Raw genomic sequence first — 19,226 nt, 5'->3', positions numbered from 1 at the left:
TGGTACATTTGATCCCGTCTCTCTTGCCCTCTGCTGCTCTTGGGTCTGTTGAGGTCTCTTCTCATGAGCCTCAAGTGTGAGAAGTGGATGCCAGCTGTGATTTCCAGAAGCACCCTTTGTACCTTGGCCTCCTGAGAAGATGGAGCTTTTCCCCAGCTTCTAAGAAAGGGAACAAGAGCTACCCACCAAAGAGATATTTTCTTAAGCAAGGACCAAAAGCAGGTGCATAGGGGAAGCATAGGGGATTCCTTAGAATTTGGCTGAGTTGAAAGGAGTTTTGTTGAACATATGTGGCTGCCTGCTACCTTTGACCTTTCCTTTTTTTTCCTCATACTTCACTCACCAGGTCTGGTGTCTCCTCTTTTCTCAGGAAAGCAAACACCCCTTTAACATTTTGAGGCTTCTGCTGCTGGTTTCACACAGACCCCTGGGATAATGATGCTCACAGCTGCTGCCTGACTACCCACACGGGTAAGATCTCCTCAGAGTGTGCACTCAGGTGTCATCCCTGCTGACTGGGGTGTGGTGAGTGGGAGATGGGAGAGTGGTGGTGGGATGCTGCTGGGGAGGAAAGGCAGGGAGGTCTGAAGTAAGCCTGGAGTGGGGGTCTAGCCTGAAAGGATTGTTTGCCAGCCCCTTCCCCACCATCTTTGATTTAGATTGGTGGAGGGTTTTAATTATATTTTAGGTTATTTAAATTGTTGGAGCTTTTAAAATGACATTTTAATAAAGTCTTTATCACAAGAATTCTAGTTAGTTTTTGAAGCTGTTGTTGGGTATCATCATCACATCCAGAGAGATTGTTTGATCTGATATTTCTGTAGTAGTAATATTGTTTAACCATAACTGCCAGTATTTAAAGAAAGGACTGCATAGCAAGTGAGTTGCTACTTATTCTGCTTCTGCTCTCCCTTCTCTGAGCCCACATATCTATTTCCAGGAGATACTTTGCTTGCAAACAGTTTTAACAAAAGCAGGGCTGGACCAGGACATGTGTTGGCTATTTTGAGAGTTATTCTTAATTAATTTAATTTTTGCTCCAAATGCCTGATTTGGATCTTTCCTATGTATGATGCTGAGGGGCAGTTTGCTACTTAGTGTAGAAGTTCAAACATATTCTGTAAGGAATTTACTGCTAACTCTACCTTGAGCATAAGCATTTCCAGAACTAGCTGGAAATGTCATTAAAAAAGCTAAATAACCTTTGGTTTTCATACAGTTAGTTGGTGTTTGTTATTCAATATTCTGATACTTTCCTAGAGAAATGGTTAAAACAGTCCTGAAAATGCAATGTCTCTGAATTATTGAAAGCAATCTGTCAAGCTTCATCTTCCTTAGATCTTTGCAGCTTTGGATGGATTTTTTTTTCCTAGACTGAGTTTGTGGGTGGTCTGCACTGCTGACATAGCATAAAGACACTGCATTTTGTTCTTAACAATTCTGAGCTAAAAATAACCGAGATCTACATTTTTGAGAGAGATTAGTGACTGCATTGTGCTTTGGTGTGTGAATAGCCAGCTTGAAACGCTACAGGAGATCAACTTTTCCAAAGTAGTGCATATCCTTGATAACTTACATATCCAAGACACTGGAAACCTTAGCCCTGAGGCTAGGCCAGACACAAAATATAAAAGCTTTTCTTCAAAAGTCAGCAGTCCGAGCCTGATGGCAGACACCAGGGGGAGCACAAGAAATCAGTCAGAACATCCTGACTCCCAGCCTAGACAGAGGTGAATAGACAGAGTATTGGGAAGATGCCAAGAAGAAATATGTTGTTTTTTTCAGGAATGATTTGTGGAGTTGTGGTAAGTTCTCATTTTTAAGGTTGATGCATATTTGAATTCAGAAAGAGGAGAGTAAGACACCCAGAACAGAGCTAATTGAGGCTAAGAGTTGAAGAGGAATAATGATGTTGGTGATGACAAAGGTGATCAAGAAGGACAAAATAGTGCGAGCTTTGAGTTTGTTTTGGGCAGGTATTAATGAGGGTTATTTTATCTGGGTGTTGGTATTACCTGTCTTAAGAGCTTATAATGAGCTGGAGAGAGGGAAAATTGGACAGTAAGTGTTAGCAGCACATTGAGAAGTGTTAGTGCTGGAAATAGCAGTAAGAGTCAACATAAGGTGTGTTTGTTTATTAGAGCATGTCTGTAATGTGAGGATGAGGAGTTGGAGGAGGGTCAGTATTTCGGAAAAAAACCAAGGAAATGGATAAAAATTAGCATTAGAAACGGACCAGCAGTTTCTGTTGTAACAGGACAAGCATGGGGCATAGAAGTAGGAGGGAAAAAACACCCAACCTGTGACACAGAGAATAAACTTGTAGGAAGTGAGCCTATTAATATTTCCTTTGGCAAGGATTTGTGCCGAGGATGTTCAGGAAGAGAGCTCTTGAAAAGTGCTTCATTTAACTTGGAAAAGTAGGAAGAAAATCTATAAGAATGGCACAACTGGAATGGAAGACAGTTAAATGGTTGTGGATGAAGTAAACCTGGTCACAGATCAGCCAGGAATTTGAAGCTGGGCAGAGTTATGTGTTTGGCAATCATACTTCATAATTCATAAGATAGGAGTGGAGAGTAAGAAACAGAGCAAATCTACAATCAGTTTGTGCTAGAAAAGAAAGATAAAGAAGGAGGAAGGGGGCTGAGATTGGATGGGATATTCTCAATCTGATGAGATGAAAATAATGGAAAGGGCAAGTGAGAGGATATGAGGAAGGACATGGCAAGCAAGGGAAAAGATCAGAGAGGAAGGATGGGATAACAGAGGTCAGGGAAAAGCAATTCTTGCTGCAGACCATGTGAAAAGAATGGCTCTTTCAGGGAGTAGAACACGAAGTGAGAGGTACAGGGGAAATGAGTGGGCCAAGGCAAGGAGACATACAGGTGACTGCTACAGAGTGCCACCAAGGACATGGAAGCTTGGAAGCTTCCTGAGGATGAGTGTGAGAAATTGTGAAGAAGGGAAGAAAGTCAGTTGAAATCACAGAAAGCTGTTCAGGAGGAGCTGGCTAACTGGCTGGCAGTTCTTCAGAGCAGAAAAGAGCTGAGATACTTCTCAAAGGCAGACAAAATGTGATGGGGATGGTGAGGGTAGCCTCAGTGTGAGAGTAAGGGGTGGGATGGGATGGAGAGAATGGAGGTCTCTGTAAGAGACTGATTCTGCAGAGAGTCAGGCAAGGGCATCCAGAATGTGTGGACACGGGGATTTAATAGGTGTGTGGAAATATTTAATGTGTATCTCCCAGCTGCAACAACTGAGGAGAAGAAAGGGGAGTGGACCAGGTAGAAGGATAGAACAGGAATATAAGAAGGGCCAGTTGAGCAATGGTAAAGTCTAGAGAGTGGGAATAGAGAGGTGTAGGTGTGGAAAACAGCACCAAGGAGGCAGAGTGGGGGGTAGGGCTCATTGCCTCAGGTAGATTGTTTAAGAAACAAGAAGCAGCAGCTGAAGAAATAAAAAGGGAGAGAGGAAACCAGACTGGGGGAGGTGGGGGGGGATGGTGGGTGGGAACTAGAGGAGTACAGAAGTAAGTTGCAGCAAGAGAGCACGTGAGAGATGTGGAGAAATAGCCCACAGGTGAGGTTAACCAAGACAGACAGAGTCTCCCTGGTCTGCAGTGACTGGTTTCGTCTTGTGCATGTGTGTGGACAGGCATGTTATACTTTTGACATTCCTGTTGACTGAACTAATAATGAATTGTGTATGTTAACTGAATGTCTTCTACCACATCAAAAATTGCCCTGGTGAAGGCAACTTACCTAAGGTTAATATGTTTTTTTCAATTTTCCGTGCTTCATTGGGCTCACTAGTGGCCACTCTGAGGTACTGGAGAAGGCAAAGATCATGGAAAGAGTGGGGTGTGAGGAACCAGGGAGAAGGGAAACAAATCAAGCACCAATACTGCAGGATTTGGTTCCTCATCAGATATTTGTTTATTTCACACAGGTTTCAGATCCTTAGAGCAACAGAACTAAACCAGCAGCTATCTGGTACTCAAACCAGACAAGCACTAATTTCTGCTACTCTAGTTGTTTGAAGAATTGCAATCACAGTCTTTACTCTGAAATTAATTTCACTTCTCTATAGGACTGTACAGTAAATGCTTGGTATGCTGTAGACACAATAACACTTTTGCTAAGATTCAGAACTCCAGTGGATTTTCCTCATAGGTCTCAACATACCTTGAGAACAAAATCATCCTTTATGTCACAGGTGTGCATTACAGTGGATAGTTAATGGATTCTACAGTCTGTCATAAACATTTACAGTACTCTAGAATGTGTATTAATTGATCATTAATGCAGTCATGACATAAACATAACAGTACACATTACAGATTTTGGTGAACTTGTAAAACAGGGGTATTGTGGACAGTTTGCAAACCACGTATATAAGCAAATTAATGACTTGTTAGACTCCATAATAGTTAATTTACTACTTATTAGCTCTTCTTTGCTAAATATATTTTGATATGAAGCATAACTCATTATCCTCAGACTGCATTTAGGAAGAAAAGACAAAGACAAGTGAAATGACTTTCTCAATGTCATTTTGTCAGTGTGTGCTAGAGTAAGGCATGAATAGAGCTTTCCAAGTTTTGCCAGATCTCTTTTGCACATGCCATTATATTAAAAGTCAAGATAATATTTGTTCCAATAATACCACTAAAACTTACTCAAAACAAGCCTAAAGAAAAATTTGAAAGCCTACTTTGCAGCTGGAAGGAATGTTGTGCTTTTTCTTTTGGTGTAGATCTCTGCAGAAAATAATTTCTTGAGTAATTTCCAAACATGTTTCATTACATGGTGGAATGTATATCCCTTCTTGGATTCAGTGATTTTCAGGTTTTGTGCTTCCAGGAAAAAAATAGATGCTGAGAGGATCTGTGATGTTTATATATTAATTCTTTTTAAAAATTCTAGTTTAAACTAATTTTGCATGGAAGAAATGAGATCTGGAGAATGTTGTGTTCTGTGCAAAAACTGTGACCTTCAGGGCAAAGTTTGCCTCTCAAGAAAAGTCTATACTTCCAGGGTCTTAATTGTTATGTTTGATAGATACTTGAGGCTTCATTTTCCCACTTGCTAGCTTGAAATATTCTATTTGCCGTAATTTTTTGTCTTATTTTCCTGAGATAGAAGTTGTGCTAAGAGATAATTAGCATTGTGCTTTGCTTTTCTGCACGTTCCAGTTCATTGCCAGCGATATGCCTGTCATGGTGTTCGCCAGATCTCTTGGAAGGTGTGACAGCTGCCAACAGTATCAGCAATGCCTGGGCAGGTGTGTGGTCAGAGCAAAGCCAGGCTATGGCTGAAACCCTCTGTGTTTTCCATAAGACACAATTTTCTTTTGCTGCTAGTGAGTAACACATCTTAGCAGTAACATTTCAAATGTGTTTTGTGTCCTGATCAGGAAATAAAGTTCTTCACCAAGTTCTCCTGCTTACCTAGTGGGTTTTTTTTAAAATGTTTGTTTGTTTCCAAACTGGAGAAATGCTGGGCTGGGTGAATGCAGAATTCAGATGCACCTGCTTAAGTTCCATGACCTAGAAAACAGGTCTGATTTGTTTTCAGAGCTTGGCAAAACAAAGCTATTAAAAAGTGAAAGTATTAATATCGACTTTTCTGACCTGACGTTTACAAGATGCTCTTCTTCAGAAAGTCTTCTGGGTTGGAAGAAGTCTAGTATGACACCCAGCCCACTTTGTGTAGTGCAACATTCTTTACATCATTTGTGCAGTCCCCTGTGTGATGACCCCCATGTTCAGCTTTCCATAGCTCTAGTGACTCTTGCATAGTTTTCAATCGCCTGCCTCTTCTTGGAGTTGTAGGGGCTTGTTCTTTCTTCTTAGGTCCACATAAACCAGTAATTACCATTTTAAATCATTCACACAACATTGGTGCAAGTCAGAGTATATAAGGAAATCTCATGTAGCGTTTCAAGTAGAGTTTTATTTTCTATTTTGCTCAAGCTTATTCTTCTAAATATTATCTTAGTATAAATCTTAATGGGATAATGTAAGTCATTGCTCTATTCAAGTTGGTCTCTGCTCTTTTCAATACATGTTCTTATCTTCCTTCATGTTGCAGTAATTTTGGAGTATCTAAAATTATTTAAATTGATCTTATGTTTGTTTTGTTAATCTTCTGGTTTCTATTTTCTACGTTGTTGCTGTGTGTGATTTTACTGTTCTAGGTGTTTTTAAAATCATTGTTTCAGACAGATTTGAATTGTTAAATTATTTAAGTGATTTGTTTCCCATCTGCTATTTCTGACATCTGGTTATAATACAATAATTTTCTTTTTAATAAAAGTGTCAATATTGTTAGCCCTTGCTCAAGTTGTTACGTCTTCGTTTTCAGATCTTTTGTAGAGTTTCTCACTGTGATTTTACTCTGGACTAGTCTTTCTTCTGTGAAATAGTTCATAATAGTTCATAATTTTCTTGCTGACAGTAATGTTATTTTCATATGTTGTAGGAAAAACTGAAATGATTTCTGACAGTAGTATGTATTTAACAGAATCACAGCTTTGTGCAGAGTCAGATAACTGCACTGCAATAGCAAAACAAGGTAATAATATTTTTATAATATAGAAACAACTTCATGCATTAAATGTGGATGTAATTTTTACGCATGCTTGCAATAGCTATTAGCACAACAGTTTTAATAGAACTACAAGCTTATTTTCAAGTGAGAAATAAATAAATTGTATTACTTAGTGAATGAATCATCAAGTTTTTGTCACCCTACCCTGGTTGAATAGACCACAATAACTTTGTTGTTATAATTCAAATTATATTGATTACAATGCCAGAAATGTTTTTTTAGTAAATTGAAATATTAATCTTTCTGTATTTTGCAAGAAAATGGCAAATTAAGGTCTGTTCCATGCCACACATTATTAAAATGCATGAAGAAAAAAAAGGTCTGCTGAAAAGCCAAAATCCCAGCAAGTGGGATGCTGATATTGAAGATGGCAACTGCCCTGCTAAACTGAAAAAACTGAGTGAGAAAGTCTTTAGATGCCAGAGTTTATGGTTTTTGTGGCATAAAAACTCATGTCCCTTCGTGGGGTATTCAGTGCTTCAGAACTCACTGTGAAAAAAGTCTAGTTTGAGTCCCAGGTCCAAAAATTCCTTTGAATATGACTTTTTCCAGCTGAGATGGTATACCGTATATGAAAGGGAACAAATTATGGGGACAAAAGAAGAAGTCAGGAAACAATTAGATTATGTGGTATATTATCTCAGCTTGATGAAAAAAACCCAATCTGTATTTCATTCATTCCTGGAGAATGACTGCCAGTTTCTGATTCACTGGGAATTCAGTTTAATACTTTCTTATAAATCTTAAGAAATAAACAAAGATACTGTATTGACATACATTCTTAAATGTTGCTGTATTATTTCAAATTGACATATATGTATGTACAGTTATGGGTAAGTATGAATGAATATATGCTGTGAAATTGGCTTGCAGTTCAGCACTGTAAAAGGAATTGTCCTATTGTTCCATTTAATTTCTTTTCCTTTGTAGTAATATACAGGAATGGAAGAAGTTGAGATTGAGCTGTTTTCTATTTTCCAGACAGCTCTAAAGGGATAGAAGACAAGGGTGTTCTGAGCATATATAGTGAAGAAAACTGAGATGTTAGGAACAATGGTGCAGACATGAAACAGTCTTGAAATAGTCAGCCAGGGATAAATTATCTGGACCTTGTCAGTTACTTCCAGGATCATAGTGATGGGGGGGTCACCCAGAAGCTGAGTCTGCTGCTAGTTTTTTATTTGCCTTTCAGATGTTACAGTGTTGTAGGTTGGCATCCTTTTTTTCTGCATAGAACTAGACCAGCGACTCGGGTCAGAAGAAACAGTTCAAATAAAATAGATCTTTATGCAATTTAAAATATCCCTCTGGCTTCCACACATTTTTATCAATGCCATGCTTCATTTTTTGAGGTGTTCTTGAAGTTGCAGGCTTTCTTGTCCACTGCTAATAATCCACAGACAGAGCAAGCTAACACTAAACGAGTGAAAAATTGTGAGACAGCAGTGTTGCAGGAACCCAGCAGCTTATTCTATACTTTTGTCTCCTCTTCTGCCCCTCACCTCTGCAAAATAAAATTTAAAAATCCAAACCGCCATAAGCAGAGCACTTCTCTTCCCCTTATTCCTCCACTTCTGAAACATACTCAGTTTGAGAGAAGAGAACCCATTGATGTAGTTTTGGGAAAGCTATCCTAAAGCCGTGCACTTTCTCCTACTGGGCACAGCTCGGCAGGGGAGGTTGCTCTCAGTTTTGAGCAGCAGTGATGTGGATGGGAGGAGGTTGGTTACAGCAAGGGATGAGAAGCATGCATTTACATAGTCTCCTTTTCCCTGCCACCTCTCCACTCTCCAGCAAGCATGGGTTTATTTTAGCATTGGCATTCTGAAGCAGGATTAATTTTCCCCTGAATAGGTCAGGCTGGAGCATAGCCAGGAAACATGGCCTTTCATAGCTGGGGTGACTCAGGAAGGCAGAGATACCTACTAAGTAGACAGGGCCCATAACTGCTGGGCCAATGCCCAGTGCAAGAGAAGTATCCTGGAATAACCTTTCTGATAAACAGCAGAAGAGTCCGTATGGAGTCTTTTTCCAGAGGCTGATGCCAGGCTGAACCAGGCTGTAGTGCTGCCCTCTGCTGTTTCCATTCGGGGAAAGAGGTAATTCAGTGATGAAATCCCGCAAATCCGAAACAAAGTATGACCAGGAAAGCAGTAGCAGCTGAACGCGTGCTTTCAGCCTCGCATTTCAGGCAGTGTTTCAGCCAACTGAAATGTGCCCTTGTATTTTCACTAGCAGTTCTGTTCATAGTAACAGAATATAGATAATAGTTTTCTTATAAGTTTTAGCACTGGTGGGGCCCTTGTGGCTCTGCAAAACAACTTGTGACAGAAATCGTGCTTTTTGATGTGCTTGCTTGTATTTCAATGTGCAGGGGAGATGCAGAGTAAGAAATTTCCATCAGTAATTCAGATTTTTAAAACTTTGCTATACTTATTATTATGTAGAATTATTAAATTCCCTACTTACACATATTTGATACAAAATTGTGTAGAAAGCTACACCCATCTTGTCTAAATATGTGACACCTGTGTCTAGGACCTTTTTACCATAGCTAATCTATCAGGCAGCATGGAAGCAAAATAGAAGTAATCTGTCATCAGAACTAGAGGAAATTGCCATTAAGGGGTATTTCCTGTCCCTGATGCAGTATGCATCAGGGCCAGTCTGATAGACTTGGAGTCTGTGTAGCCCTGAGCACTTCCACATCTGCAGATGTCCCAGCAGCTGCAAGAGCTGTGTTTAGGGTTCTGCTCTGGAACACAACAGCTGGGCTGATTTCATGACCCTAATGAAGTAAATGAGCTTGTGATGTATGATTCTGGAAACTCACTACTTTGCTTCACAAAGGAGGTGTTAATGTTAAGCTTTGATCCCATCTTAATGCTTGTATCTTTAAATGTGATATGCATGTTTCATTTTTGATACTGATTTTAAAATAGTTGCCTTCAATTTCTTTGTCACAAATATCCCATCCCGACTGTTTGGGATTTTGACTTAGCTATCAATGTGCCTGTGGCTGCTTTTCAAAGGAAATAAACTTCTCATTTTACAACTAATAAAAAAATCTATAAAATCGAAATAAATGCAGAACTGATCAGAACCTTGTGACTCAGCCAGTGTTGTACAATGAAAATAAAAGCAACTGTAGTCATTTATCCTGTCAGCAACTCAACAAATTTTTGTACAATGTGCAGAGGCTTGTGGTGACTTGTTTATGCAGGCAGTTAATGAATAATAAATAAAAACTTCTTTCAAAATAGGTGAGTTAATTAATGATTTTTAGAGATGTGATTTCACTTTGGGAAGTGGCTGTAACAGTGGAGCTGTGAGGCTGTTTATTGGCTTTGCCTGCCTTCAGCAGCGAATACTTTTAATGCTGTTAGAGCAACCATTTTCTAACATTCAAGCCCGCAACCTCAAACTGAACTTTAAAGGTGAGGACTTTTCTGCTTGTGTTGTAAACCATAATCAGGCCATAAATCTGGGCCTGTCCAGGGGAAGACAGAGAATCAGTATAACCAGAATGTTTAGCCTTCCACTTGGTTTGTTCTTCATTTTTGCGATCATTTGGCTTCATTTCCCAGGCTTCCACTAGCAGAAGAGCAAGACTATACCATTGTCTGCTTGGGATGCTGATTTGTGCAAGCAATATTCACAGCTCAGCCAAGTTGGCAGGAGGATCTTGTTGAGTAGAAGTGATCATATTGCTTTCTACAGAGCCCAGGTGTTTGGTTGGTTAGTATTTGATTCCATCACATTAGCATTTACAGCAGAAAACAATTCTAATGGAAGATAAAAAACAGATCAGTTTTACTTGTAGTCTCAGAACTTGAGGATATGGCTTGAAAAAAGTAGGAATGGGTAAAATCTGATTGTGTCTATTTTTTCATAGATTTCACAGGGAAATGGGAGACAGGAGAATCAGTCCACCATCTGGCATGACTGCAGTTGAAGCAAAGTTGGCAAATTTGGTTCAGTCTGATTTTATTTCACTCTTGGCCACATTTATTTCATTTAATTTGTGACCCCTTTGTGGGTGTAAACTGCTGAAGTTGCAGAAGTCAAAGAAGTCTGTGAAATTTGAAACACAGAAAAATCATCTGTGATGGAAGAGAGGGATCCACAATTTGATGCTACTATATGAGCACCTTCTGAGATGTGTCAAGAAATCACACAGTAAACATGTGTGTATCCTTCATTTTATAGTACTTGACTTGACATGTAGATAAAGGCTCTGTGAATATCTGCACTGGGACAGGTGAATTCCAGCCTGCACCAATCCTACAGTGAAAGATTTGCTGAGATTTTGTGGGCTCCATTGCTTGGAAAGTGGCAGCATCACTACGTTCATTTCAGGAAGGGGCATTTGCACAGACCATCATCCTTCTTTTATTAGGTGGCTTTTATAGTTCCCAGGTATTTGGATACCAGGGTGGATCGATCTCTTTTTTTGTTTGTTTCTTGTTACTTTCAGTAGCTGTGCAGAGCCTCTTCCAGCAGAGTGCTCTCAGTCCCTTACAGAGGCAGACAAACCACAAGCAATGACCAATGGAGAAATCCTCAGTCTTTAGCACCTTTGCATTCCTCTTGAAGCTGCTGGATAAATGGTTTAAGGAACCAGTTTAGGTAACCAGGTGGAAACATCCTTGCACTTGGGGTTTGACAGCATGGGGAAAAACTGTATGTGGCTCTTAGCCTTTTTTTAAAAATTTTTAAAAAAAATTTTTTAAGATGCTTCTCAGCTGGACTTGTGTTTCTCAGTGCTTTGTTCTGGAGGAGTGCTGGTCACAGAGGACCAGTTCAGAAGTAATTCTGTAGTTGTGTAGTCAGCAAAGTGTCCTAAATAATTCACTACTGTGCTCAGTTGGTTGTTTGAGATCTCTGATATGTTGTTTATATTAGGCAGTATTTCTGTAAACTCCATTTAGTCCTATGCCATTCCTGAACAGCGTAGGCTGAACTTGTATGTCAGGAGGGGGAAGGGAGAAAATTATTCACTTACCATGTAGGGTGGGTAACTTTCTTAAAATGGAATTAGACCCTTTCTCCAAGTGGAAGATGGACTCTGGTTAAAGTAGTTAAATCTTTTCACTAACCTAGGCCTCATTTGTTTTCAATGTGTATGAAAGTATGCTTTCTTAGTACTATTTTGTCTTTTTTTAGATTTTTCACGGGAATAACTGACAAATTAAAGAGAAGGGTGAACAATGAGCAAGAATTTCAGAAAGTGCTTGAGTACTGGTAAGAACAATTTTCTTTATTTGAAACAATCTCTCTGTGGGGACATAGAATTTTAACTTCCTAGGAGTGTTTCCTTCAGCACCCTTTTTCATAGTGCCTACATCTGAATGCATTCAGGGCATTTGTGTTTCTGTATAAGGGAAACTGTGTTAATTAACTGGATTATTTAAGGGGCAGGGAAATAATGGTTTTTTCCAGTTTATTTTTCATTTTCAAGCCACAAATGGACAATACTCTGCTACCTCGTGATCCTCAGTATGCCCAACATGCTGATGACCTGAAGACTAAAAATCTGAAAATCTTTTCATTATTCTTAGTTCAGTCATGTTGGAGATTCTTGTCCTTTGTTCAGGATGGTGCCATAGCTATAACTTCAAATATCCTGTATCTTTAAGAGGAATATTGCATTACCATGTTTTGTTTGTGCTCCATTCTGAGTTCAGAGAGCAGTTTCTGCCATCTGTCTCTAAGAGGGAGATCTCAGCACTGCAGGAATGAGTTTGACGGCTCCTGATTATGCTTTGATTGCAGTCTGTCTGAACGTGTGGAGGCATCAGCTTCATGGTGGTTATTAGTCACCAGTTGATATTGCTTCAGCACAAATTTTCTTCTTTTTCACCATTTCCTGTAAGTTGCATTTATTTCAGATATGGAGGGTTTTATTGCTGTTAGTGTTTTCACAGCAACAGATAATTTTACATCAGGATCCTCTTAATCTTTTCAGCTGGAAGTCCAGCTGCACCTATCTTCTGGTTTTTCTAGCCAAGGTATGCCTGCAGATGGCTCATACTAAGTGTCTGAGATTCTTTAGTAATTTCACCCATTTCACTAGTGGACACTTCCTGATCAGAGGGGAGTCACTTTGAGTGGAAAGTAACAGATGATGATTGGAAGAGATGCACTTCCTGCTACCACAGATATAACTGAAGTCTCTTCAAGACTGGGGGATCTGAAGCTGTCCTGTCAAACAGCTTTGAAACTGGTGTTCACAGAGAGCTTTCTTCTGTGCTCTCCTCTGCAAATAAATTCCTTTTTTTGCATTGCTTATTTCAGGCTGGGAACAGGAGGCTCTGCTGCACCTCCTACAGTCCACTTTCAACAAGGAAATAACACCTGTCTTGGTTGTCATCAGTAGCTATAGTTCTTCATTGCTTCCTTCTACCTCACTTTTCCTTTGGGTATATTTAAGGACCTGCTTGTCTTGGAGGTGCCTTTTCTGTACATTGGTGCATTATCAGTGGAGCAGAAGAGTGGCATTGGACTGTCTGTTCTGAAATGTCTGTCTGGTGTCTGCTGTGATAAGCTGCTTGGATGGATGTGACGGGTTAGCCCTGACCAGCACCTAAATATCCACACAGCCATTCAGTCATTCCCAGGCAGGATAGGGGAGAGAACAGGAAGGGCAAAAGCTATAAAACACTGGGGTTCAAGCAAGGATTTTAATAAATGAAAGAAAAATGCAAAGGGATGCAAAACTGGTCATTCACCACCTTCCACAAGCTGTCTCTGAGCCGCAGCTACAATGGCTTTCTTGGGAGAAAGCCCCACACCCAATTTTTAACAGTGAGCATAATATTACATGGTATGGAATAATCCTTTGGCCCATTTGAGTCTGCTGTTCTGGCACTGTTCCCTCCCATCTTCTTGAGAGAACAAGATATAATAGCTTTAAATTGAAAGAGGGCAGGTTTACATTAGAAATTGGAAAGAAATTCACTACTGTAAGGGTGGTGAGGCACTGGCAGAAGTTGCCCAGAGAAGTTGTGGATTCCCCATCCCTGGGACTGTTCAAGGCCAAGTTGGAGGGGGCTTTAAGCAATCTAGTATTGAGGCAGGTGTCCCTGCCAATGCCAGGGAGGTTGGAACTGGATGATCTTTAAGCTTCTTCCAAGCCAAACTATTCTATGATTCTTGTGCCTGCCCTCCACAGCCTATTCACTGGAGGGGGTCAGCGTGAGAAGAGAAAGCTTGATGCTGTGCTGTACAAGCACTGTTTAGCTATAGCCAAAAGCCTGGTGTGTTATCAACAACACTGTTTTAGTCACAAATGCAAAAACACATATGGGCTTTCATGAAGTTAACTCAATTCCAGCCAGACATGGTAGAACACAGCTTCTTCACACTAATTTGTAGTAGATCAGGAGAGTTTCGTGGATGGCATAAGGATCCTGATGACTCAGTGACAGCTCAACTCTTTTTCCTTTCCTGTCATATGTTCCCCATTGCCTCTCATGTCAACACTAGCAATCGTGCAGTCTTACAAAACTGAGTTTTCAGCACATCCTCAATAGTGAGTCAAAGCTCTTACATAGGCAGGGAGCTGGGAAAAGTGACAGAAGTGACCTTTCTGGAATGGACGTGTCAGTTTGTGGCATAGCTGTGTGGTTGTTACACAGTGGTTGTACTTCTTCATTCCTATATACCCCTAACTAATCTCCCTCACCTCCACTTTGCTCCTAAATGTCTGCTCTCACTATGAGGTCTGTAGCTCCTACTTCAGTTTCAGAGCATATATCTAGAGAAAACTCTGTATTGCAAAAAGGGATCCAGTGACTTGGTTCTCTGAAGCTATGATGCATGGATCTCTCATTAGCAGTTAACTAGAAAAAGAAACATAACATTTAATGTATGATATAGAACTAGAGATAAAATTCACTCATATACATTATGTATGCCAGTGCAGGACAGAGGAGATTAATGTTTAACTTCGTGTGTTTTTTTCTTAGGGGGTCTCTACACAGGTCATTAGAATAGATACGGAGTATTACCACGTTTTTTAACTTTTTTTTTCTTTAAATTTGGAACATGTGCGACATGCGTGGGAGGGTTTTCGTATAAAGCTCCTCTGCTGAAAGAGCAGAGTGGTATTTTTGGAATGTCCTGGCCACTAGATGGCAGGGTGCCCTTTGGATAAAGGAAGCACTAGGCTCTGTTGGACGCTAATTTGCTCTCAGTGTCCAAACCTCTTACTGAGACTATCAAGAGTTTTGCTGGAGTGGGAGTGCCTACAGCTCTGGAGAGATTTCTAGTTATGTTATGGCCCTTTGACAGTACTAACATGCATTTTTAAATTTTCTCCAGTAAAATAGAGACCTAATTGAATTCTGCCAAGCTTGACACAATAAAATAATAAAGAAAAGCTGTGATTTAACCATAATTAAACCATATGTTTGTGAATATATTGGAGAAATCTCTGCCTCTTGTGCACATGCTGTTTTTACTGTGCCAAGTTCTGAAGCACTCAGTCCTTGAAGTGAATTCAAAAGAGGAGGCTAGCCCAAGTTGTGACCTTGGAGTCTGGCTTTAAATAGTTCAGACTGACAGTTGCTGCAGGTGGAGGATCCAGTTAGCATTTAGAAACGCTAAGGGCTTTAATTTTCTCTCTTTCACACCAATTTGGTAATGGATTAGATCTTCATCTAATAAATGGAACTAAATGAAACTTGTGTAATGGTGCTAAGAAACCACAGGGATATTTATGTTTAGAGTGGAATTATTTACAGTATTCAGAACATTAGGATGAAGAATTTGTGCACATTTACTATCCAAATATAAATCTGTATCTGGGGAAGTTGTGTGTAACATCCCTCTATTCTGAAATGGAGCCCTAAACATTGCTAAATTGAAATGACAACACTAAGATCAGATCCACGTCACTGAGTTCATGAACTAATGAGGAGTGAAGGTAAAAGATTCACCAAACTGGGTGCTTTCTCATGATTTTTGTGGCATTACACTTCTTTACTAACACATCTAGAAAACTTGTAGGGAAATTCTCAAAATTTTGAATTTTAAACTTTTTAGTAGATAAATAGCTAATTTTTAAATTAGTTGACTCTTTTAATAAGTATAACGACAAGTTAACATTGACTTTATCAGGATATATGATCCTTTTAACAAAGTTCCTCAAAACTCAGTGGACTATTTAACAAAAATGGCAGCATTTTCAAGTTTCTATTTTGTGGTGTTTGAAATGGGTTGATCTTTCTTTTTCTGGAATAGTTTTTTATACTTTAATTTTTTTAAAAGTGAAAAATTTTTTAAATTAGTTAAATAATAAAAAGAATGTGGTTGACAAAATGAAAAGTATAAGTTCAGGGAAACAAATATTTTTTGTGAAAAGCTGTTTCAGACAGGACACTTCAACTTGTGCAAAAGATATTTTCAAGTGGTGTATGGTGTGACACACTGTGCAGTTTTTTAATCACAGTTTCAGAAGTTATTTACTTGTAGTACTTGCCACTGGCTAAGCTTTGTTACAAATGACACTTCTTAAACCTGTTGAATCATGACTTGGATCCTTTAGCTATAATGAAATACAGGAATTTTTTTTTGCCATATTTTGCCCACATTCAGTTTGGGAACAATCTAATCTGTTTTCACAGGAAAAAAGGTATTCCTAGTCTGTTACACAAAAGTATCTCTCTTTTGAGGCTGCCTGCATTGCACATACACTATTCCTACACTACTAGGCTTGCACTTAGCCTTTTTATCTGTCTTATCTGCATGCAGGGGCAGATTCAGAGCAGAGTGACCTAACTCGTGGGCTTCCAATCACATCTGAACTGGAGTTGAACATGTGTTTTTCCAGGGTATCAGACATGAGGTATCTCTTGTGCTCCAGTTGGAGATGCTATATTTTTAGCGTCCTTGTGGGCATGCAGGAGCAGCTGCAGTGTGCAGATTCCAGCTGTGAGGAGAGCAGGCTGTGCTGGCAAAACTGCAGCTGGTACACTGCTTCTTGCTGAGAGGTGCCTGGTGGAGTTGCTCAGGCAGCCTCAGTTAAAATGAATGGAGTAGCAACTGCTTTATTCCATATAATGTAAGATTTCTGGCTTGCTGTAGCAAAAATGCCTCCAAGTTATTTTTAAAGCCCTTTTTGGAGAGAAAACATCCTGTGTGGGTGAAAAGCTCTTCTTCTTTAAATATAAGGGCTTTTTTGTTTGTTTTATTTTGGTTTTTAAATAATAAAAACTCTCTTTTGCCACCTGCACTGTCTGAATGGCTTCCTTTTGCTGTGTCTACATTTCACTTCAGAAATCTACTGTAACATCTCCATCTGTTCAAACTTCAGAGCTGGCAACTTTTTTACCCCCCCAGGTACCAAATACTGCAGTTCTTGGATCAGGAATCTGATCCAAGCCCGTTTCAGTGAGAAATAATTCTTTATTTTGTCTGGTAGCCTGTTACTCAGCCTGGATTTTTCAGCCATGCCTTATAGTCCTGTATGGTATCCCTGCTTTACGACACCATCTCTGAGCTTAGCACCCAAAGAAAGATAGCTCTGATAATGCTTGATCAGATGTTCTGGCAGAATCTCCATGAGGCCTCTCAAGATATTTTTCCACTTTTTACCTGCTGTTGAAGCAATGGTAAGGAGATGCAAAGGTCTTGTACTTTCCATAACTGATAAGAAATGCTGTTATGGATGTTTATTTTACTATGGAAAGGTATTTAGTAGTCTAGCACTATTACTTTTTTCCATTTTAATTTTCTCCCACTTCCTGTTGTTTCTACTACTAACTCAGCAGCAATGGAGCTGCTGCTGTGGCACATTTGGTATTGATAGGTGGTGACAGCTTGCAGCCTTTTAACCACTACTTAGCTTAAGCCTCCTCTAAGTGTGAGTTTTACAGCAACAGCAAAAAAAATATGGTATCATTGAAATAGCTTTGCCTGAGGGGAAGACACATGGAGCTGGGATCTGGGGGATTCCTTTGGTAAGGGTAGAAAGGTTGTATTAAGGGGTAGTTGTCAGAGGCATAGCATGAAAGTTCATGAAACCTAGTTTTATTTCCTACCATTGTGTGACACTGGACAATGTATCCCTTGCCCCTTCTATGGCAGGCAGGTGTCAGTAAGTATAAAATCCATCAGTTTGTGAAGGACACAGGTGTTAGGGATGACAGAACTCATCCAGGCATGCTGAGCAACCTGGTTAATGCATATAAGGAGTAGAAGAATCAAAGATACAGGAGGGAAAGACACAACACACTGGACAAGTCAACAAAATACTCATGCCACATGCTGCATTGCTAGCTCTTAATAATAGCCAATTTGGCATGGTTTGGGCTTGCTCACAGTATCTCACAATGTATATGGGGTTTATGACAGGGGGACTATTTTCTCTCTGCTTCTTGGTTTTTATGTTAGCAACACGAGGGCCTTTTCCTTGAGGAGTTATTGACAGGGTGGATGAGAGAGTTGCAATGATAGTGGGACTCTTGGCTTACCAGTGATCCAGAACCTGAAACGTCATGGTCTGTGTTAACCCTCTTGCCAAACTCTGTCCCCTCCCATCAGCACCCTGGTGCTGTTGTGTGCTTACTGAAATGTTTGACCTCTTTGGTTTTTATAGGGAAACAAAAGGGAGACAGGCACTCCTAGTGCTACCTTTCCTTTTCACACTTCTCTCATGGAATGAATTTTTGTTGCTTTGATGGTATTTAAATAACAAGAGACTTTTGGGCCAAATTTTGGAAGACCTTTAACTAATGTCTCCTGATCTCCAGTTAGGAGATCAGGCTCTGAATAGCCTGTGGCATGACCCAACATCCCTGACAATTTGTTACCTACTAGCTGGGTCTAAATGGCAGGATAAAATGTGGCTGTAGGAGCACCATGTTGTCTGGAGCACTAGGTTAAGCCCTGCTTTGCTGCTGAAGTGTGCATCATCCTGGCTGATGCTTTGATGGAGAAATTGTGATTCAATGGGAAAACATTTGTGTTGTTGCTTGCCTAAGTCGCTGAAGGATCTGGCTTTTGAATTAAGCATGCTCTGAAACAGTATGTATGTAATTCCAGTATGTAAATATAAATGCCAAGAATGGAGGGGCCTGCTTAATGTTAAATGTTGGAGATTAGTTGGAAAAATGTCCTGCAAGAAAGATATTGTTGCAATATCAGGAACTAATGATGGCTTGGAGTTGAATTGCAGTAGCTGGGTTATTAGAAGCATTACAAACCAGAGGGGCAACCGCATATAAGCAAAGAATTAATAACAAACTGGTTAATTTTCCTTTCCCTGTCTCTAAATCTTGCATATCAGTTTTCCCAGCCACTGTTTTGCACTGAGATTGCAGTGGTTCAGCTTTCCAAGCCTGGTTTTTATATATTAGGTGTCTCCCCTTCAAGAAAATTACCTGATAGGTGAAGACTAGTGAGTTACATTTGGTGTTTTCCTTGAGATCTATGAGAGGATTGAAGTGTCAAATAGACATCCAACACCACAGATAAGGACGCACCAATTCTTTCAGTGTTTATGTCATGAGAGGTGGGAAAAGGAAGGTTTTCTGGAGGGAAGTGGAACTGGTGATTTATGCCAATACAATATAATTCCAGATTCTTTTAAGTCCACTGTTAAAATCA

The 19,226-nt window shown here is 39.8% G+C and overlaps 1 long non-coding RNA gene across 1 annotated transcript; it reads left to right on the top strand.

Annotated features, from left to right (window-relative positions):
- The first annotated feature begins 16 nt into the window (after window positions 1-16).
- LOC121360184 lies at window positions 17-11,820 on the top strand. Its single transcript, XR_005956174.1, has 3 exons — window positions 17-222; window positions 371-471; window positions 11,781-11,820. It is a non-coding gene; the product is annotated as an uncharacterized LOC121360184 (long non-coding RNA).
- The last annotated feature ends 7,406 nt before the right edge of the window (window positions 11,821-19,226 follow it).

The sequence above is a fragment of the Pyrgilauda ruficollis genome, unplaced genomic scaffold (assembly GCF_017590135.1).
Source record: "Pyrgilauda ruficollis isolate IOZ18807 unplaced genomic scaffold, ASM1759013v1 scaffold5, whole genome shotgun sequence".
NCBI lineage: Eukaryota > Metazoa > Chordata > Aves > Passeriformes > Passeridae > Pyrgilauda > Pyrgilauda ruficollis.
Note: the sequence above shows the minus strand (reverse complement) of the source record. Positions and strands in the feature narration are given on the sequence as shown.